The 23,812-nt window shown below is 36.5% G+C and overlaps 1 protein-coding gene across 5 annotated transcripts in view; it reads left to right on the plus strand.

Moving 5' to 3' along the window:
* Window positions 1-23,812, plus strand: part of CDH11 (cadherin 11) — a 742,884-nt gene that overhangs the window by 280,502 nt on the left and 438,570 nt on the right. For all 5 annotated transcript variants that reach the window (XM_090149366.1, XM_090149361.1, XM_090149369.1 and 2 more), the window contains one exon: window positions 11,196-11,317. The gene's annotated coding sequence lies outside the window, so the exon portion shown is untranslated. The remainder of the gene's footprint in view (window positions 1-11,195; window positions 11,318-23,812) is intronic.

Consider the following 23,812-nt stretch of genomic DNA (forward strand, 5'->3'; position numbering starts at 1 on the left):
AAGTAGAACTGGACTGTGAGGTGAGCAAAGATAGAAGTGTAAAGCAGTTCCATCTGCTTTGTCTTCATTGCACTTACATGCATAACGTTTCACACTGATTATCCCAACATCATAAATTGGTGTTGCAGGAAATCAGCAGAAGTATTTGTAGGCCATCTCCTCCTAATATGATCATTTTTATCCTTATGCAGATTTATTGCACCAGGCAGATATTCAGGATTCTTTTAGTCATGCATTCTAGAAATTTCCTAGCATGGGGGATCATTGTTTCAGAGGTCTCATCTTTTAATGGAACAGTGCTGTTTGATTAAACACTTAATATAGTGATACCTTTCATGAAACAAAGAAATGCCTTGATCAGGTATTCAGACATCAAAATTCCTATCTATTACCATCCCTGTGAGTATAAGGCATGGCATTTCTTCAAGTAAGGTTACAGTATTCATCATAGCTTGAGTTTATTAAAGGATTTTCATTGAGTTGATCAGATACCTGCCTGACTTTCCTGACATCTTGAGTCAAATATCTTTTCATTTGTAGATTGATTGGGATGTAAGATGAATTTAGTGTCTTCCAAATCACTTTACTACAAACTCTTTTATTTTACCCTTTTTTCCACCTGAAAAACCTTGCTGTCTTTATAATGTGATGCATAATAGAACAGTTAACCTATATTGCTTCCTGTCAACACTGTTAAAAAGCATATATTAAAGTATGATCAAGAGATACACAGAAGAAAATGTAAGATATTGATAGAAGTCCAGACTAGAGGAAAAACTGCTCTTGAATCCTATTTGTGTTTTCATAGCTCTATTATTATTTAAGGGAGTTGATTTTTTACTTTTGGTAAGAATGGAGATTATCTTCCATAGGGTGTAGACAAGTGAGCCCTAATCGTTATTCAAGAAGTGTTACAGGTATAAAATAGGTATGAGAGTGCTACCTATTCTCATTGATTTTCATTGAGGCTACATCTGATATACTTGAAATTGTGCTTCTCTTCAACCATAACAGAATCATGGTACCACATTTTGAAGGCTTTAACACAATCAAGAAGAGTCTTGTTACGAGGAAAACATTAACACCAAGAATGGGAATAACTTTACATACTTAAATTCTACATTCTAAATGGTTGTGTGTCAAACACCACTACTAGGAGCAAGTAGATGACTATTTTTCCACTGGCTTGAATACCTGAAATGTTTAAGATAAAGTTCAGGGGCTTCATTTCAGGAGCTTCAGTTACCTGAACCGATACAGGATTTTTTATACCTATTTTTCTTGTAGCTTCAGTAAATAATATCTGTTATTATTCATAGTGAACCAAAATTTTTGGTTTTGAGTAATTTGTTCCAGTATCTAAAATCATTGCTTGTGTAAGGCAAGGAATAATGACATTTTGTTTGGAATTTAGTATAGTTTTAGCGTGCTATTATTCTCTAATCTGCTTCTATTGTTTCAGTTCTTTAATTGTTTCTGCTAACACTTATATCCTGTTCAACCTGTATGAGGAATGTAGCTATTTTAAGGATATACATAAAAGCTGGCAATTACATTGTCTTATCAAGTTTTTGCAGCCTATTAAGTTGTTCAGTGGTACTGGAAATGATTAGACTCAATATTGTAGGAAAGAGAGTCTAAAACAGGAACCTGGGCTTTTAAAGCTGTGATAGCTTGAGAAATTCTACCTGTTGGTTTAGAAAACATTGGCAAGGATAAATGCACTCAATGTGGAATTCAAAATATTAACTCTTCGTTTTTTAAAAAGCAACTACACATTAAATGGAATGGATGACTGAATAAACCTCCAGCTTGGTTTGAAAGTTGCTAAACAGCGTTCCTCTGCTTTGTTAAAAAGGAGCTGAGTTTAGTTTCCACAGGAAACTAAAGGAAAGTGGCTCCCAAAGGCTCTCTCCTGGGGCAGTCCTTGACTGGCAGGCAGCACATGGACCAAGGACCAGCAAGTTCCTATGCCAGGAACGGAGTGGCTCTGCACATCTGACTTGGGCGTTGGATTGGGTTTGCAACAGCGGCTGACGTACATCTTGCATTTAGTATGCCTTCATTTTACCTTCTTACTTCTTCTTTCTCCTTTTTAAAAAATTAGATGCATAAATTCTGCTGGACAATACTGGAATTCTGTACAAAAAAGAATACATTTCTTCAGGGAGGTAGAACTGTAAGTGTGCAGGATGCTGTGGAGCTCGGGTTAATATGCTGATCCTGACCCACTTAAGTCTTTTGCCTGCAGAGTGGAAAAACTACTTTTGGTAACGCTCTGATGGCAAAATAAACTACTTGAGAACTGAGAGACATATGTTGGACAGCTGCTGCAAGTCAGCACTGTGTGAGGGCGAGGCTGTGAGTCTGTATTCTTTGAGAAGCTATTATGATGCTGGAGTCCAAAAACTATTACAAATAATAATAAAAAAAAAAGCTGGATCTTGGATTTAGTAGCTGGAAATTCCCTTTGCCTGATTTAGTCCTCCCAGACACTACAAAATAATCTTCTGAAGATAAATATTACACAGAAAGAAGAGATGCTTCTAAAAGGACTTTGCACTAAATTGCTCTCAAATGCGTGTGTATAAATATGTATATATACATTAGAACTTAACCAAACATTTGTAGGCTCTTTTGGAGTTAAGTATTTTTGAGTTTTCTTGGAGAAACCATCATTATGATTAATTATTGTCAAAAGCATTGGTCTGGGTAGATAAATAGATATACAGTTGTTTATTTATACAACATCTGATTTTGCATAGTTTATAAGAACTTATTTCTGAACATCCCTGTTTGAACCTACAAAAACTCAGTCTGGCTCTTCCTTTTTAAATAGTTGCCAGCTGTGTTATTTTCTTTCATTCATTCTGCTAATTTTTTTTCCTTATTTAAATAGCTTGCGAGCTATGTTAAGGCTTCATTCTGTTCAAAACTCAAATTAAAATTCTGATTTCTGCAGTGCCTGGCATTTCTGACTAGCACTTTAGTGACTAGCTCTGATCTTTTTACTGAAGAGTTTACACGACAGTTGCAATTTTAGAGGGAAAATAAAAATAAGCAAACAGCCTTTTCCTACTGACATGGGTGTTTACAACACAATGTGGTTCTCCTCTTCATGATGTAGTCATGCACTTCTCTCTGCCTTTGTGGGACATGGAATATTTTTTAGGAGGTAGTTATCAGGAATTTTTGTTGCACTGGGTACTACGATTTTACAAATGGAATATGATGACTCTGAAGAACAGTTTTCCTGTCCAAAATGGCTGAGAAAATGCAGGCGGACATATTCGTCTTGAATTCTCTTCCTCAAGTTTCCCTTTTTGGTTGTCATCAAGCAACCACAAAGAAGCATGAGACTGTGAAGTGTGGAGAAGCAGCCCTATTTGACACACAAAAGGTCCAGTCTAGGTCATTTTCTCTAACTCCAGAAAGTCTTGGCTGAGACGCAGAGCAACTAATATGCAACATGGAAAAATCTATCTTTGTTCTGAATGCAGTTTAAACTACTGATCCAAGACATTTGCTGCAAGCTATTCTGGGGCAGTCCTGGAGATCTCATGTTACTCCCATTTCTCCCAGATGCCTGTTAAATCAGGGTAAATTCTTCACTCGTTTTAGAGAAAATGAAGTGCTAACACAGATCACAGGAACAGAAGATTTATTTAAGCGTTTGTCCCTCTTCGGAAGACAAAGTAGTAGATTTAAGTTAGAACTGCCAATATGGATCATGCTGAAGATAAGCAGTGTTGAAACCAGCACTGTCAGCCTTTCTGCAGACTTGTCCTTGTGCTCCTCTGAAGAGGTGGGAGAATGGCCACATGGCTCTAAGATGCTTGCCCTGTTTGTTTTTCAATTCTGTAGATTCATTCATGAAAGCAGCTTGGAGATAAGCGCAGCCTGGATTTCTTTTTGTCAAAAGGTTATGATCATTTTTGTGGAATTTGCCCTGGAGGATGTTACCTATAATGCAGATGGCTTTCAGCAGTTCGGATCCTTTGCCACCCTCCAGCTCTGTGCATGCAGGTTCCTGCCAAGCCTTCTATTTGAAGAGGGCAGGTGACAGGGACTGAGAGAGAAAGCCTGGCCCAAGCTGGATGAGTGCAGGGATTTTTGTTTGAACTTGTGGAATCTGTGAACATTGACCTATCTAAAATTACTTGAAGGGAGCCAGTAATTTTACACGGAAGCAAAGAAAGAAGGTCTGTGTTATCAAGACAAGATCAAAGCTTTCAAAATTAGGTATTTTGCATGGAAGAAATCCAGGGAAAAACTTGAAAGGCTGAAATGGCAGTAAGAATCTTTAAGCCATCTCATTCCCAGTCACATCCCAGTTACATTAGTTCCCTGTCTCTGCTCTCTCCTGCCTGTTCCTACCTTTCAGCCTGTAATGTCTCCTCATTATTTTTTATTTTATTTGATTTTTTTCCATTTGCTGCTTGCCTAGCTCTTTTTCTTCCCCACACTAGCAGTTGTCCTTCTGGTCTTTTGCCTTCAGCTTTCCCTTTTTCTTTCCTGCAGAAACTCACTGAGAATTGCTATGCATGAAACTTGGCCACAGAAGTTCTTGGCCTAGTTCATAAGTGAACTATGAGTCTAGTGACATCCCTGTGAAACCTTTTTCAGGTTACTCTGATGAAGCATGGCTCGTGACCAATTTATGTGTAAGGTAGTCTACCAGACATCATAAACATTCTACAGGGTGTTATCTCGTTGTCTGTTGCAATGGCTCCTGATATTGTTTCGAAAGTCTAAGTGATGCTGCCAGTTACTGACTGCTTGTTACACTGTTAGAAATGATGCTGCTCGGAATTTAGTTTCCTCACCTTCTATTAATCCTGAATGATTGGAGATAGGCTGTCTGGCTGCCTGTTTCCTCTGTTAGGGTGTTGGCCATCATTGTTGTCCTCAATCTGCACAATGTGTGAAGGCAGTATGATGTATGCTAAAATGATAGAAGCTTAAATTTCAGCATGAAAGACCCATCTCAGGTGATTTTTCAAGGAGGAGGAGAGAAAAGCAGAACAGCAGGAGAATGTGTTGTATGTGTGATGAAGAAACTGTATTACAAGTAAATCAAGAATTTCTTATTTCTTATGCATTTCACTATTGAAATTGCCTAAAGAATAGATATATATAGTCAATAGATTACTATATGAAATGATGATGTCAACCAAAGTTCATCTGACTTGTCAGAGGTCTTGCAATACAGCAAGGACATATCTCTTAATTAATAGAAGGTGGAAACAGGTCTGTGTCACATCTGCACATTTTATGGTTTCCTATGAAGTTTTTGTATTTTAGGAGGTGCTTTTACTTGTAAGGGAGAAAAAAGAAGCTTTCTGTCTGTCATTTGTCTGTCCTTAGGTGTGACTCGCCCCCGAATCACAGAGAGTAGACACTTCTAAGTACTATATGCGACATGCATTTCAGCACCTCAGCATTTTATTCCAAATTCTTCCAAACTGGATTATTAATTTTTGGTGAGCAGTCTTATCTGTGTGTGCACTCTGGTGACATGCCCTGCCTCACACTGATTGCTGATCTGACACATCAGATGAGACACGTCAGTAGAGACTTTTTCTTAGCAGGAAGCAAGTTCTAAGTATTCCAAGTGCCAAGGCAGAATAACAACCTGCTTTATTCATAACGCCAAAGGGAACTCTCCGGATCTTGAATATGATATTCATTTAGAATGGATGGATGTAGTTAAATTGGGCAAGCTAGAAAAACAACAACCCCAAATCACCCAGTTGCTTGTCCTGTAATATATTTTCTTCTGGAAACTTTTCCTGAATTATTTTACATTTGAACTTTTATTGCAGCATGAGATGAAATATTTATGTGTTTCCCCCATCCCACCCCCCTCCCCCCGCCTTGCTATAGTAAAGAATATACATTTTTTCCAGGCATCTCTGGTAAAAACTGTAATCTGCAGTTTTGATAGCACCAAAAGGACGGATTGGAACGAATATAATCGTGCTATCTCCTTTTCCTTGCTCTGATCCATCAGTTCATTATGTCAAGGTCAAAGCTAAAAAAATTTAACTCTTCTTATTTTACAAAATGGGAAATGTCAGAAAATGTCAGGATTAGGAACAGTGTTGACAGAATCAATGCTACAAAGCATCATTTATGAGGGCAGCAGAACACATAAATGCTGTGAAGTTCTTTGCTTTTAAGAGAGGAACATGTTCCTCCCCAACAGAGCTATATGCATTTATATTAATACCCTTACTAGGCAAGGTTTTATGGCAGCTTAGTTTGCTACCAGCATATAAATCCCCCTGATTTAGATTTGTTTTGACTTCTTCCTTTTTCCAGTACATTCCTCCTTTCCTGTGTTAGTTGGTTAGTTGTTAGAGATCAATTCAGGCAACCTTCTACCCTTTGAACTTACATTCTCTCTGAACTCAAGATGTTATAAAGCTTTTCCCAGAATCCAGTGGCACTCTAAATGATGGCCACCCTTTGCTCGTGTGTCCTTTTGCTTGAGTAGGTTGCTGCAATGAAAAAAAAATCTATATTTTGTGGCTGATTTTTTTGTCTTGCCTCATTGTGTGCTTCCAGCTCCCTAATTGGGGTAACAAACTTTTGTGTGTATTTTTTTAAAAAGAGATGAACTCAGTTTGGTTTAAGTCTACAGTAAACAAACAAGCAAAGAGTGACTGTTGCTTTCATTCCATTAAATACTTAAGCATGTCCTTAATTTTAGTTTGAATTATGGTAAGATAAGAGCAAATTTTTAAAATGTCTTTCTCAATCAGTTTAATAAGTTAATAAATTACAAGCAAAAAAGGCAGAGGCAGCCAAGAATTTTACACAAGAGACCTCATCCTTTGCCAGTCCCTCTACCACAAAACCTGCAAAATAAACACATAGGAAAGCAGATGTCTGAGTTCTGGACAAAATATTTTTAAATATAACTGGCTGAAAACTGAGAAAGTGGCATTGATCCCAGGAGAATTTTGTGGTAGTTTTTTTACCTCTAAAATTTAATAATTGATTTGCTGAAACTCAACTATTAATTCAAGTTCTTCTCAGCCATGATGCTTGACTTCGTCTACCACCAGTTAACTACTTGGGTTTCTTAGGCTCTGCTTTTACAAGCTGAAGCTTTTGGTTAGAAAAAGTGTTTTCAGAAATGTAGGCAAGTAACACTGCTGTTAATGTCGAGTTAAAAAGCATTGTCAAAAGCCTCTTTCATAGATATTTCTCTAATTCACATTTTCACTTAGTGATTGCCACGGTCAAATTTGAACCTGATTTTATATTCTGAATAATACGGATTTGTAACTTCACATCTTTGTGTTAGATACCTGAACTTCCTCATGTGCAATACTAGCAGACCTACCCAGTCTATTTCTCAACTCTGGTGTTGCACTGGCGTAGTTGTGGAGAAGCTAGTGTAGTTACACACTCTATATGTAATTTAAGACATTATGTCAGGAATGGCACCAGCCATATGGACTTTGAGAGAAGTACCTTGTGGGAGCTGCGTGCTGCATATTCCGCTCAGGAGTTACCCTGTAGTCTGAATGGAATTTGGTGCTTGGCTGTTAATACTATACAGGGAAATAAGGATGAAAGGAGAGGCTGCTTTTGCTAACATGAACACACTCCCATCCATATTTCCTTTTTTTATATGAGCTGCTGCTTCTGCTGATGCTGCCAAATTCATAACTTCAGAGTCCTTCTGTCGTTGTAGGCCACAATTCCGTGTCTTGGGCTCCATTTGCTATCTTCATAGCTGCCCCATTGCTGTTTGTTTTGCTCTTATATCTGCCTTTATGTTTTTGTTTCACCCCAAGCAGATTTTCATCCTTAGCGAGTTTGTCATGTCTTTGTAGCTTTTTGGCTGACCTGCTTTTAAGGGTTTATTAAAACTTAGCTCATTCCCAAAGCGAATCTTCAGCACATATGAAGATTTTCTAGCTCCATGTTAGTATTCTCATTCTTGTTTGTTCAGCATGTTACTTCATTTCACTTCTATACATTCACAGTTTAATTTAGTTCTCTCTCCTTAAGAATTCATTCAAAAGATGGGTTTGTACATGATATCACAGCTTTAATTCATGGACTCCTGCTTATGTGTTTTCCTATTTCGTCTAAAGACATTAATCTTCCTTTACAATAAAACAATTTAATAAGCTGCAAAACATTGATAAGGCAATTTAATTCCCAATGTTTATGTATTTTTTTAGTATAGCTGAAGTCCCACCAAAGGTGGTAGGCAAGTGCTATCAGAGGTTCTCAATGAACTAAAATAATTGGAAAAGATTAGCAAATACAATGAAAAAATAATAATAGTAAAAAAATGACAAGACATCTTTACCAAGTTTAGTTTATTTATTCAACTTTTATACATATCATAGAGAGTGATAACTTGGTTTATTCCTATAAAGTGAATGTGCCAACTTGAAAAAATGTAAACAATTATATTGTCAGTTATTGTTTGAATTATTCATTTAAAATATCTTTGGGGAGTTTTCATTGCATGCGTAAAGCAAAGAACCATTCCTATGAGTAAAATGTAGTAAGAAATAATTGAGGTAGGCATCAAAAAACCCTTCTGACTGTTTTAGAATAAATATTCAAAACTGCCACTTCTCCTGATTTTGTTGTCAAATGTTGGTATATTTGATGTTTTCTATAAGGCTTCAACCCTGAGGCAAACAAACTTATATAAAAAAGCCAACTTTTATCTTTCAGACGAAATGTATAGCTATTGTGTCTGGCTCAAAAAACCATCACTACCAAGATGACAAGTACTAAGGCAATTAAACATGTATTTAATCAATGGGAGCCAATTCCCAAAGTTGAAAATCTTGTGTTTATTACCCAAGATCCACCACTGCTTGCCACTTGGTAATACCATGTAAGCAGAATAATTATGAAACACTATCCACTACAAATGCACAGACTTCTTTCTTTCTGCTTGAAAGCACAGTCATTCACAAAAGTAATTTTCAAAGTCTGTCTGTGGAAGAAAAAAGTGCAGCTTCAATTCAGGGCTGGGGAGAATTGGCTTTCACTGGTCTGACTATATTGTTCCAATGTATCTATTATATTATATATTGAAAGCTCTATTGCTTTTAACAATTTTAATTCTCATCTCAAAATGGCATTTTTAGATAAATATGCAATATCCAAACTATTCTAATTTTTCTGAAACAGAAAAGTTTTTGAAAACAAATTAGGGTGTATTTGAAGCAGACTTTGAGAAAGGTGTGAGAGAAGCATTAAGCATTCAGTGGGAGGTACAGATAAGAAAAAGTAATATTGTTTCTCAGCACAAAATTAAGTCTTATAATGAAATATTCAGACCATATTCAGTGGTTGTAACTCAGATGAGAGACAGTCCCAGATTTCTTGATCCCTTTGCTGTTAACAGTTAACAGGGTTAGGATCAGGAGCCCCAATTAATAAAAAATAGCTCTGCAGAAGAAGAAAGATATTTCCCAGTCACTTCAGTGGTATGAACATTTACCAACTGGTTCAATATATACCAGTGTGAGCAATATAAAATATTTGCAAACCATCATAAAAATACTGTGTAAGTATTAAAATTTATAGAAGAAAATGATCATCACTGGTTCCCAGGTTTGACTCGTATCTTTCATCCCTTGTGTTCAAAGTCATGAATAGTTGCACATTTGTTATTAAAAGATAACTCAGTATTCTTTTTTAAATGTAGTGAAGATGGTGAATTGGATTTTTTCACTTCCAATTATGCAGGTTCGGATATAAAGTGCTTCAAAGTATGCTGTTAATCTGTTACAGTCAAAATAATGGGTAATTGGAACTGAATGTCCTTTTTATCGAGCTGCATCTAGCTATCAAACAAATCCTCCTATTAATTGTTAAATCATAAGGACTTCAAAAGACATTTCTCAATTCAGTGTTGGTGCTCTGATAATCTAATCTCCATTGGGCACTGGGACTGCGCTGAACTGTGTTGTCATTAGTCTTGTCAGCTCTGGTTCCTAATTTTATTTCCTCAGTTTAATGAAGTGAGTTATATTTTTTGAGAAAGTTTTCAAATGTAGTTTTACAGATAAGGTTTTAGAAGACAAAGTTATTTTGTAGTAATAATGATTTTTTTCACTGTTAGTTCCTCAGTTTTAGGAGCTTCTCCCTGGTGTCGCTCAAGTAGCATAAAAATGAGTGTAGGTGTAACCTTAGGATGAAGGTTATGTCTTTGGGGGTCTTTTGGGGAAGAGACAGAATATGGAAAAGATATTTGGCTGCTGTATTTCCATACACTTATAGCCAATGTATGTTTACTTCTTGAAAGACTTTCTTCAAATTCTCTGGAACCATTTACATTAAAAGTTAGCTGGGCCACCTGAATTCATTTGGCTGAAACCCTTTGAAGACCTGCATTTTAAAGTGTTTTCATTTTTCTTTCTCTCTTTTTCTTTCTTCTAAAGTATTATTTAAAAAGTATATTAGAGAACTGGGATGCTGTCATTTAGAGAATATCAGTCTCCTGTCTACATGAAGTGCACTGGAGATCATAGCAAAGTGAACACTTAAAGGATCATCAGCTTGGCACTGTCAAGAAAATTATTTTGAATTTTTTCTTGAACTTTTCCCCCTAGGGGTCTCTTTCTGCCTGCACCTCTCTTTCATTTGTGAAACCTACAGCTGTGGTTCTTCACTCATGTTAAAAACCATAAAAATGCAAGAACAAAGAAAAAAATCAAAAACATTGAAAGAGAGTACAAAATAGCTGCTATTCTGTTCCCTAGGCTCTCTGCTTAAGAGCTCTATTCACTTAAAACATTTTCCAGCTTCTGAAACACTTGATTAAAGTCAATTGGGAAAAAGATAAGCTCTTAAAAGTGCTAATTTGTGACTCAGAGAACTTGAATAAGTCTAAATATGACATTCTCTGTTGCTCTGTATTCATGATTGTGGAGCTTGTTTGGAGAATGTTTTAACATTTCATTGCACAGCCTCTTGTGTTGTGTATTTTTTAAGGCATTCACTGATATAATATTGCAGTGCAGCTATAAGCTCCCCCCGTCTCCTTTCAATCTCTCTGAGTTTTAGAAAATCTTCAGATCAGAAGTGAAGCGTTCCTTTTGTCTTTGGTCACGTTAGCCTATAGGCAGTCCTTGCTTGACCTCATGTACCAGACTGTGAGTTAAACTGATGTTCTTGTCTAATTAATATCCTTTCATTCTTAGGCTCTGGGCAGAGAGAAAAAATTGAGGAATCGAACCAGAACAAGTTGCACTGGGACTAATATGTGCAAAGAAGCAAGCTCTACACTGAGAAGGTAACCAAGGAACAGGCCAAATACTAGAAGGTCAGTCTTTGAAGTTGTGATAATTGTGACTGTGTCCCTTAGAAGAAGAAGATCAGTGCTGGAGCAGACAGTTTTCAGGAAATATATCCAGTGTTCATAGCTTTTTCTGAATTAAGATTCCTTATCTTTACTGCTGCATGTGTCAAACTGAATTTATTTTTCATATGGAAGGCATCTTCTAGATACCTTTTTCTTTCCTACTTCAAAGATTGTTGAATGTCTTCTAATCAAGTAATTCCTAACTCTTCTGTCTTCTCTCTTTTTGCAAAAACAAGGTTATCACTGCATATCTTACAGATAACCATACGCCTTGTCTCTCACACCTCCCTTCTCATGTCAAATCCCTTTTCTTCTGGTGTACTTGTGAAATATCCCAATATTAACAGCAGTTACGTATTTGCCTTAAGATTATGGCTCAGTCTTTCAACTGACGGTTTCTACTCTGCCCTGGGGCTGCTCACGGAGTCACACTGTATAATACATAGATACTTGCACACAGTTGCTACTGTCATACTGCAAAAGTTATGTTTCACTGACCACCTTTTGCACGTGACTTCACATTTCTCCAAATCTCCTTGCTCACACAGGTAGAAAAGGTTTTTGTGCTTGTACAGAGGTACAACTTTTCTTCTGTTTCTTTCTGTTTGACTCATTGTGAGAGTAATGAATGCAGGAAAGGCTGCATTGAAGACTGAGCCAATAATGTGAACTGCACTAGACTTCTGAGCACTCAAAAATCTTCTCAGAATCTTGACTATTTATCTGTTAGGGCCTTAGGCTCAGTCTTCTATCCATAAGTATACCATCCATGCATTGTATAAAATTAAGAGCTGTCTGGAAACTGTCTGTACATTATGTTCTTGAACAGGGTTATGTTTTTCCCTCATGCACTTGTTACCTCAGTGGAATTTGTTGCCCTGGTGTTAGTGATGGTTTCAAGACATGGTATTTTAATTAATAATAATAATTAATTAAGCATCTTGTTGATGCTTGAGACTGGCAGTTGCATGGATTAAAAATCTTGGAGTCTGTACCTTTCTGTCTGTACAAACAAACCAGTGCATGCAGTACAAACTGTGGTTCTACATTGCTACATTAAAGTAAGTAGCTGCTGGACTTGGCATCTTTCTTTTTATCTCTCTCTCTATAGATATACAAAATAAATACTATGTATGAAGTGACATGTGAATTCACTCATAAACAAAAGAGCTTAGCTGTAAAAAATACCTGCATTTTCCAAAGATGCTTAAAGAAACTGAAATAAATAATAAAATCTGTTAATGGAGGAACTTTCACCCCAGTGCCAAACAACAAATATTTACGTGATACACATACAAATAAAAATGTAATTTTTGATGCTATTCGTAACAAATCAGTTCCAAAGCCTAGCTGTTGATGATAGGACTGTTGATATCTTTAACAGCACATGTTTAGGTTCCTGTTCTGCCCTATTCTGTAATATTTTCATTGACAAAATATAGCACATAGGAAAGAATAAATTATTTGATAGTGGTTTTGGGCAAAGAAGGATGCTGAATGTTAAAGGTACTAATGCAGTAATACAGAGTATAAGGCAGGAGCACGGAGGAGCAATCAGTATTTTAGAGGATTAAATCTCTCAGGTAATCTAATTAACAGTTTGAAAAATTTTTCTGAAATATGCTATTTCTTGAGACTGAGAAATCAGGATAGCCGGTGTACCTCATTTCTATTCCCATGATTGTACCACGCAGTTCAAAGGACTGACCTTTGTAGAAAAGCAGCCCATTACTTGTATGATGATAGCCAGAAGAACAGAATAATTATTTCGCACTTTAAAATAATGAGGAAAGCAAACGTCGCAAAATATAAAATTAAAAAAATTAGTGTGCTTTGGAAGTACTGAGACTGGTAAGCAAAAATGTGGGTCTAAAAGCACAACAGCAACAAAGAAATGTATTAATAATTAGAACAACAATAATATAAAAAATCATATATGAAACAGTCCGTAGAATTATATAATGCAATTTTAGCCAAAATTGTTCTGCATATCTTTTTTCTTACCCCCTTTGCCAAGAAAAAGGTGTACTCCATTGAACGTACGTTCAGTCTGTGTGTACTGTGACTCTGCAGCAATCTCTGAGCATATTGATGAGAACATTAATGAAGTTGTGATGTAATGTGTGCTATAGATTAAAAAGCCCAATTTGGCAAAGATTCATCTCTTCTGACTGTGTAGGTTAGGAACCTCGCTGTCCTCCCCTCAGTATTCAGTCAGTGAAGAGACAGACACCTCTGCTTTAGTCCTCACTAGAGGGCTTTTTGTCTCACCAAAGATCTGAATCAGTCTCTGAAGTTTTTTTTTTTTTAATATTTCTTAAGCTACTGTATATGAAGTGTAAGGTGACTAAGCTATTAGCTTTGGGCTTCAGCTCTATTTGGGCAAATACAAAGCTTAATAAGTTATGAAGCCTGATTAATTATGGCTCAGGTAAATGCAATTTAGATCAAATGTTTAATTTTCAGATTGCAATGTTGTGTAAGATCAGCTAGTTAATTCTAGTGATTGACTAAATTCTCAACACCATGCATTGTGTGATGTTTTTTTTCACGGCATTAATAATTGACCTGTAAATGCCCCAGTGTATTTCCCTCTTATTAGGAAATACTTCTGAAATGCATATGCTACATTTTGTGGTGGAGGGCATGTTCTGCAAGAAAAGGGGCTGATTTAGGCAAACACTCTGGATTTGAGGATACCTCAGCCAAATAAGAACAATATTTTAAAAGTTGAATGTTACTTTGGGGTTACAACAGCCTCAGTTCTTGTCTCACATGTACTTATAACTTGGGCAAAATTAATGAGAATGAAACACCTTGATTTTTATTATTTCTCCCTTTGTTTTGATAATAGCTTGTAATAATTTGTGTTTAGCTGAGTGATGCAATTCTGTGTCTCATGAAAGAGAAGCTAACCTTGAAGCCAGTGGTATGAAGCCACCTCCATGCATGTGAATGAGTGTTCCCTCTGACAAATGTAGGGTGAGTAGGAAAGGCCAAGTAGGAATAGACCATGGTTACAGGGAAATTCATTTTCCCTGACCCACCTGTGTTTAGTCTGAGGAAAATGTATCTCCTTTGCTTTATGCAAAACAAGTTTTCCTGCAGTAGACTGGTAGAGCATAAGGGTGATCTTTGGGCGATTTTGCTGTTGCTTTTTTTCCCTGTTTAGACTAGCCGGAAGATTGAATGCGTTTCCTCAGTATTCAGACATGACAATCCCGAGTAATTAGCTGTCCCAGAGCTAGATTATTAGTAAGCTATAAAAAAGTCTCTAATTTCCATCAACAAATACAGTTTCCAGTCATTATAGTCTGCAAGAATAGCATCAGTTTATTTGAGATTTTCCTCTCCTAAGCATTGGTACGAAGAGTTATTCCCATATGAATTTAGAAGGATGATTAGAAAAAGACTTCTTCAAGATGGCTTTAAAATGAAGCAGCCAGACATAAGAATGTAAATCATGTTCTATGGGAAGAAAGAAAAATAGATCAGGCTAAGAATGCAAATCATATTCAACTGAAAAATTCAGATCAATATTAGAATCTGCCTTGTGTGACTGCAGTAGCATAAAATTATCTGCTGAGCTGCCTGTAAAAATGATGGTGGAGAGGAAAACGATTTCAAGCAAAAGATGGCCTGCTGATAATTTTGCACAATTAAGCCAAACTGTTACCCAAATTAGGGGTAAAATATTGTATGAAAACAGATGCAGAATACGAATACTTGTAGAAAATGTCAGGTATGTTCTTGTTTCATTGTTACAATGAGGTGGATTATGAGGTGTTGGAGAGGAGAGGAAAATTACTTCATCAGTACTGAGTTCCTAAGCAAAGGAAGCCTGATTCTTGAATGTGCAATTAGGGAGCAAGTCAGTGACCTTGTATTTCCAGCACTGTATCTTTAAAGGAGGGATCCCAAACTTTGAGAAGTGCATTCTGGGGAGAATTTATTTTGGAAAGGTTTTCATTATGATTTTCAACATTGTGTGGAATTGCTAATAATTTAATAGGAGGAACATATAAAAGAATAGATACTAAAACAACAAAAAAACACCCTAGCTCCCTAAGCTTGAAACAGAGTTGACTGCATTCACCTTTCACAGGCTTCTCTGCGGCCAGCTTCTGCACATCCAGAATGGTTTCCAGACTTCAGGGTATATTTTTCTTGTGGATGAGGATCTGGAAGTCTGAGGGCCTTAGCTGAAACACATTTCCTTCATGATCTTCATGACACCTATTTCTATTCACTGTCAGACACCAGATTGTTAAGAGTCCTAGTTCAGAATTTCAGGTTCAGATTCCTTTTTTCATTGCTGGGCACCACCCTCAACCAGCTGCATGCACAACGTGATCTGAATGGATATCTAAGTCTCCCTCATTCCGGAGCAAAATATCTGATGGTACGTCCTGAAGTTTAAAGTTTGCTGAAATTGAGCTAGAAGTGTGAATTGTTTGCTGGCTGAATACTCTCTGAGCACCTTGTTATGAGTTTTCTAAAAAAATTGGCTACAAATTTAGCAACAGGGACTTTTAATTTCACTATCAAATATTAATCAAGATGCCTTTGATTTGTGTCATTTTAACACTATGACAGGTTGATCATAACCTGTTCGGTGCAAGCATTCAGTGATTGCTAGACAGTCTTCCTCCCTGATGACTACTAAAAAATCGTAGTCACATGACTCGATTATGGTGAATTAATAAATGTGTCCGTTCTGCTTACACAAATTAACACACTTCTGAATAAAGGAATGTAGTTTTCAATTTCTCTTTCTTGAAAAAATTCAGATTCCATTGTTTAATAAATGATGTGACAAAACAGGGATTGGATGGTTTGACTATCGTGTGAGGAGTAGGATGAGTCAAAAACATATTTTGTCGAGCAAAGGATGTGTTCTGCAATGATTTTCCTGCTTTATATGTAATTCATGAAGCAGTGATCTGTAGTACAAGGGAAGGGAAATTAAGAATGTCTAGCACCTCTGCACTTCCACACTACAGCTGAACGATCACCAAGATTGGGCCTACAAATGTGCCTGAGCAATTATTTAAAAAATCACCTGCAGATTTTGAATTAAACATGTGTTGTTCAAAAGCTGATTTTTTTTTTTTTTTTTTTTTTTTTTCTGTAGCCCATTGCTGCTCTTTTTTTCTTGTTTATTTGGAGGACAATCCATTCAGAATTTTCTGACAATGACTAGTGCAGGGCATACTTTTAGGGGATACAGAGACTCCCTGATCTTTTCTTTGCTTTCCAGACCTTTCCTCTGGTGCAAAAAAGTGTAACTGCGAAAGCAACTTATTCACAAGAAGTTAAATATAACCATGGACTCAGGAAATAAGATGCTTGTGAAGGATGTGGACGTCCAAGACCGGCCTTCACACTTATCCTTCAGAGAGCCATAAAAATTGCTTCAAACAAATGCTGTTAATTTTTCTATTTATTGAGAATAAAGATTGCAGTGGACTTTTGGATAGATGAACCTAGGGGAGAGTTGATAGGTGATTTTGTTCAGATTCTTTTGATTGCAGTAGAAATCAAATTTATTTTGCTTGAGGGCAACTTACCAAGTAAAGCACATTAAATCACTCTGCTTCCAAGGGAGAGTGAAGCAGCAGATATATATCCATGCTGGAGAGGTGAGATGTCTGTTATATGCTCATTACACATATTTATGTCTGAGCTGCAAACTGAAAAGTGTTCATGAATTTTATATATTTTAAAAGTGTTTCCAGGTATGCCTTTAGCTTTTCAGTTTAGTCTTGGCTTGTACAAACTGCAAATTCCCTTTATGCCTGCTACACTGTTTAATTTTTCACCTGTCAAGAAGTTGTGGGAGTTTCACTGCAAGAGAGTAGTATGGAGATGGCAGAGTGCAACCAAGCATGTATATGGTATTCAGGTATATGTGTTCTGTGCTAATGGCACAAACAACGACTGTCAGGTCTTTACAGCACAGATCCTGAACAGTGTCTCATCTGGTTCTGTGAAAATGATGAACATCTTTGTAGGCTCACATTCTATAAAAACGTTGTAGGGCTTTCTGGCGTGTGTTATCTTGTTCCATGGCTGTTAGTCTCCTTCAGAACTTGAACATAAGAAAATACAGTGTGTATTTTCACCTTTAGGAAAGTTTTACTTTAGGTTAGCAGTGCTGGTACAGAAAGGATGGGAAATTGGGCCAAGTTCACCATGGGTCTCTTGCTGGAACAGTCTTGATTGGACACTAGTTCATGCTCAGACATACATGGTTAGCACTGCCAAAAACAGGCATTTACTTGTGATGCAACGAGGTTGGGAAATGCTGAATTTCTCGGTGAGGAGTATGTTTTGCTCAGTAATGCTAGTGTGGAGACCCAGGAGGAGCTGAACCCTTTCAGATCCATAGAAAGAACTCTGCATTTTTCTTGCTGTGTATTTACTGCACTGAATACATTTAGCAGAAATGAGAAGACGCACAACAAAGCAGTAGATAAGGGAGAGACAAAGACTTGCTTCAGCTTAGTAAGAGTCCTGGACTTTCAAGAGGTTTTAATCCTCAATGAGAAGTAACAACTTTTACAGTTCACTACAGGTAAACAGAAATTTCAGTTTTCCAGCTGTTGAGAGGCTTCAGTAAAACGAAAAAACACTTTAAAATACCTCAAAATTTTAAATCCTGTAAAACATTTTAAAGATTTCAGATAGGTGGACATTTTTTTAATTAACAAGAGATGTAATTAAACTATAAAGTATGAGTAGATCAGAAAAGAACTATTTGTGTGGAGAAGTATCACAGATCTCAGTGTTGTAGGCTGTTTTCTGTTGACTATACCTGAAGACGAAAGTCTTCAGGTTACTGCACACTTTACTGTCAGTTGATGGTAAACCTGACTCCTCTGTTCTCATTCAAAACTATCTTGGTATGCACAAATACGAGCATTGTAGCTGGCTCTTAAATAGTTAATATTATTTTCATGATTGATGCCACCGCACTCTGTGCTGCTTAGCATATTATGTAATAACCTGATGCTTTTCCCCTATGGACTTTGAGTAGATGAAGATAACTTGGACTTTATTTTGCTTTTCTATAACGTGGCAATGAAAGGAAAGAATTGTTAAAATGTCACTGAAAGTGATATAGAAAAATATTAGAAGATGCCAATTAAATTAGTGGTAGAACATTTGTAGTGGTAGAACATATACTGACTGCTTTCTATCACTGGAAGGAAGAATACAATTTTTAAAAAGTCTCTGATGCTTCTGAAATTTGTAACTTTTCTGCATTTTTCTCTCAAGGTGGGATAACTGGGGTCCTATTTCAATGAAGTATTGGACTACAATCTGTAAGACAGGAACCCAGGATCTGTAATATCTTTTTGCCTAATTTTCTGTGAATATTCAGAGCAGCAAAATTAAAACTCCAAGAATGTGGGCAAATCTCACAATCTTAGCCTTAGGTTATCTGAAATCAAGGAGTCCCCCTTCTTTACTAAGAGTACTGTGTAATATATTTACAGATGAGGTGTTACTTTGAAGTCAGGATCTTGTCTCTGATCAAAAGCATACAGCTTCCCTCATGTCTCTCAGAAAGAGACAGTAGTTATATTGCACTGGTGTGGGTTTTTTTAATGTTTTGGACAGCAAAAATGACATTTACATGAAACAGTAATCCTGGGAATGCATGAGATAAGACAATTTCTACTAGGAGTTGAGAGAAAGTCTCTCAAGCAGACTTCAAATCAAGTAGAAGTAATAGCATGTCAGATTCACTTTGCCTCCCTTACCTGCTGTTAATTAAAGTACTGATAAAGGAGATCTGTCAACATTAATATGACGAAAAGTAAAACATATGTTTAAAATTTTCTAGATATTTCTGCTGTTAATCAGTATTATGGAAAAAAAAAAGGTTTTGTGGAAATGCTGTTAATGCAGCACAGTTGTTTAAGAAGTATAAATATCCTACAGTAGAGCTTTTTAATCCACAAAAGGAAAGGACGTGTAGACATGAAGGGACAGTTCTTTTTGTTTGCTGTTGTTGTTGTTCCCGAGGAAAAAGAAAGCGAAATACAATTAGAAAAAGGAAAGTCTTGAGCACTGGCTTGCTTAGTCTTTGTAGTCACTCAGAGCACTACCTCTATCAGGCCTGTGTATTTGGATCAATAGCATTATTTTTTTAGCGTTTTTATATTGACTTGCAATGGGTTGTGCTATGATTTTTTTAATGTAAACGTGAATGTAACTGTCCTTGGGGGAAAACAGGAACTGTGGAAGAATAATATGCTCCATACATACAACAAGGTAACACCATTGAGGCATCTCTGAAAATCTTTCTTTTAATAAAGAGTTTCTGGTTTGTTGTATAATATGAAGTATTATTGAATGTTGTGGATGGGCCAATCATTGCAGCTTCTCTTTATCCATAACTAAGCAGTGTCTTCTTGTCTAGCAATGGAAATAAGCAGCTATATCATTGTTCTGTGTCACATTAATGTAGCAATGGATTTATTTTTTTTTTATGATTTTTTGCAGCAATCAAAATTCCTTTACTGAAATCTGTGCTGGTAGAGCTATCAAACACATTCATAACACAAACTACATTTTTATACAAAGATTGCATTATTTATCTATCATCTCTCTTTCAATATAGCCATGAAGTATATCTAAAATGGTTGCTTAACTATAAAACAGGTATTAGAAAGCAATTTAGTCTATCAGTTTCTTATTGTCACCTAATAGCTCTAAATAAGCAAAATTAGTGCCATGAAGCCAGCTAGATGTTTATTGATAAATCATAGTACTAGAGAATATCTGTTGCAATCAAGAAAGAGTGAGTTTAGACATCTGCACTATGGCAATTTTGTTTCCCCTTCATGGAAATTAATTGCCACTGTTGGGAGATAAATGAGAATTTCAGTCTCAGCCCGTGTCACAGCCAGCTTTATCATTTGTTGGGTCTGAGCTCAGCTTCCCATATGAGCTTGTCTCCAGTATGGATTCTTGCCTGAGGCGAAAGGACAAAGTATTATGATCCATGCACATTTCTATACGATTGCTTTAACTAGGAGAAAGCAAAAGCATTTTCCTTTTAATGTATTTTTGGATAATTTAATATTTTTAAAATACTGAAACCAAAATGGGAAAAAATGGTATGCACACCCAGGCAAATGATAGTTGGTTGAAAAAGGCAAAGTAATAACCTAATACTGGTGGGAAAGTGCAGACAAATAAGGAAATACAACTACTTAGAATTCTGGAGAAAAAAGACTCTAGTCTTGCAGAAATCGTTTGGATCCTGTACTTCCATTTACTGAATGGGATTCTGTAAAGCAGATTTCTGTTGGTGAAATTTCTGTAGCAGAACCGGACTGTCTTTCCATAGTAATGAGTGAGCTGCTTGTGTTATACAAAGTCACCGAACTGAAATGTTATGCATTAAGTAATTCTTGGCCTTAAAACAAAATTAGATAAAATAACCAACATTAACTTCAATAAGGAAAGGAACTATAAATAATTTTGAAAAGTAACCTTTGTCCTTCAAATAGCATTTGTGCAATCTGCAAATCAAACTGGTAAGTGAACTTTGCACAGATGTGTCTGTCTGGAGCTAGGAAGCACAGCTGTGAGAGAGAGTAGAAATGGAAAGAGAGAGCACCGCCTCGCAGGAGATGTATCTGCAATACTTTCTGCTTTGCTGTGACCATTCTCCCTTTTGCTGGCTTACTGCTGCTTCCAGCTGTCTTCTGTTGAGTATTTCTTCCTCAGACTCTTTCTCCATCCAGGGATCTCCTCTCTTTACAATGATTTCAGTGATCACTTTTTGAATTTTTTTCTTTATATTCTCTCAGTCTCTATCACAATAACTACATATAGGGATATGCAGGATAATAACTCAAACAAAATGTAGTTGGCTTTTTTCCTCCTGTGCCTAACTGGCAGCACTGATGAGATACTTCTGCTTTTTATCTTTTTCCTGTGCTTTGCCTGTCTTTTAAATTTTGGAATGGCAATTATGTGTTGGTCTATGTCTGTGCTAGCATAAGGAAGTTCTGCTCTTGCTAATCTATATTTTATGGATATTTAGTTTTGGAGAGGGTTTAATCACCCTGAATTTAGAACTGAATAAGCAGAAATATCATTATTCTCAAATATAGGTGAAAATAAATAAAGAGAAAATACTAAATCTTAAATGATAAACTGTTTTGTAGATTTCCCTAGAGGACAATAGGATATAAAAGGAGATGTCAATAATGTGAAAAATTAAGATGCATTAAAAAAACTAGAGAGTGTAAGGTCTCAAATATATGAGAGTACTTTTGAACCTTCACGTTGTGCTGCATAAGCAGAGCACACAAACTTCCAAAATTAATGCTGAATTTGAGTTCTCTAAAAATAAGTATAAATCTGCCAATTCCGTGAAGTCATACATGCCAAGTCATTTCTTACATACACCAGTGTAATTCCTCATGTAATTTATCATGAAATTCATCTCTCAAGCTCCTGTTGCTCATGTAATGAAAATCATTTAAGGTCCTTCACAACTGTCGAGTGCTGTGTGTTTATGTCCATCCATCTTTATAGAACGTTTTTTAAAAGCCAATCCAAATACTTGTCACTTAAATGTCAATTAGCGATTCTTTGCAATTAACAGTGCTGAGTCCTATAACTGAAGAGTGCACATTTGCAGGATAGTAAGGCCAGTGCATATCTGATGAGGACGAGTTGTTTGTTCTGTTTGTCACGTTTTGCAGTATGATATATAGAGCCGTTTTTAAATGTGAAAGATTTTGGAAAAGAGATGCTACGTAATTATGTGCAATAGGATTAGATTTATTGCATGTAATTTCTAGAGAGTGCATTGTTACAAGATGCATGCGGGAGAATGCTAGTGACCTACACACACCTTGAAAATTAGTACAAGGTAAATTAGCAGAGTTGTAGAATTTGCCCACGGCGTTCTTTTTGAAGTGTTTAGGGAATTAATAACAAGGCGTTCAGTGCAGATGATTTTTGTACAACATGTAAAGTCAGTCAGCATTGTTCATTTAAAAACCCAGGCCATCACAGACATGTACTCTGTTCCTGTCTGCTGGCATTAGAAAAATAGATGCTTTTATAAAATAAATAAAGCTCACTGGCCATTTAAATACATTTTTGTGTTTGATTTTTTTTTATTTTAGCATCCTGAAAGTTTAAGAAGAACCAATGTTTTGGCCCTCAGGCATTTCCCTTTCCTGCTTAGGAGTGCCTACGGCCAATGCTGACTTGGTTACAAATGCGTGAGCACCGTTTGTGTGAATACCAGAGATGCTCTTATTTCTCAGGAATGAGAAGCAATTCTATGGCCAATTCTCACGATGCTGATTTTTAACACAGTTCAAACATGGAAACAGCAGGGGAAAAAAATCAAAGGTGGCTTTCCTGTTTAATACAGACTCTTGGATGGAGTAACCATCCAGAATTACATTTCAGAAGCATGATCCCTTTTCTTTGCAGAATGAACCATGATAGACTTATCGTACCAAAGGAGAAAGCAGGCTCTGCTAGTGCATTCTCTATTACATAAAGTGCTCAGACAGCTGATTAATCTATGGGAGTTGGTAATCATTTGACTTTGGATATTTTGTTCAAATTGTGTTTTTTTTTTCTTCTCCCAGTGATTCATAAAGCCCTTATCAGATTCAAAAAGCACTTCACAAATCAACTAGGAGCTTAAAAAAAATTAGCAGTAATGAGCTCATTTCCATAGAAATAGGACTGGGCTCACTGGTGGGTCAAACTGTTTTCTGCACTTCTACTTTCCAGTATTTTGCTCAGTTCTTCTCCATTTATTTCATGCCTCATTATCTTCCATATTTGGTGTATCTTCACCATATCACTTGGCTTTTTTTTTTTTTCTTCTAACCAGCAACTGTCACTTCAAGTTATTTCACAATTGTGGAACAAACTGTCATCCATATTTCATTCAAGAAATTGTAGAATTCATTGTCATCTTGAAGCCCATTATATATGATGGTTTCCTCAACAGATTACAAATCCTAGTTTGAACTAGTGTTGAGCAAAAAATTTAAATCAGTCTCTTGATCCCTTCTGGATTAGTAATGTTTTTTTTAATGATATTGCATTTATGTTCTTTCAGTTTTCTTTCTTGAAACATCAAAGAAGCAACACAGAATGCATCTTTCATATTCCAGACGTATACAATACTTCAGTGTCTTCCATTCCTTCAGATTCACTGCTAACAAGATGAAAGCTAAGGTCTTGTGAGCATAACCTAAGCCATCTGTAAAGAAATGGTATCCCTTTGAGGTTCTCAGTTTGTTGGGAGGAGGGAATTGCTTACAGGTTTGCTCTATTTCAGCACACAGCTTTTATGTATAAGCAATTGTAGATTGCACAGCTAAGACTTGATTTGGGAGCTTCCAGAGAAGGGATGTTGTAGTCACACTTGACAGGCTGGTATAGAAAGTCATA

This window comes from Phasianus colchicus, chromosome 13 (genome assembly GCF_987193195.1).
Source record: "Phasianus colchicus chromosome 13, bPhaCol1.hap1.1, whole genome shotgun sequence".
NCBI classification, from domain to species: domain Eukaryota; kingdom Metazoa; phylum Chordata; class Aves; order Galliformes; family Phasianidae; genus Phasianus; species Phasianus colchicus.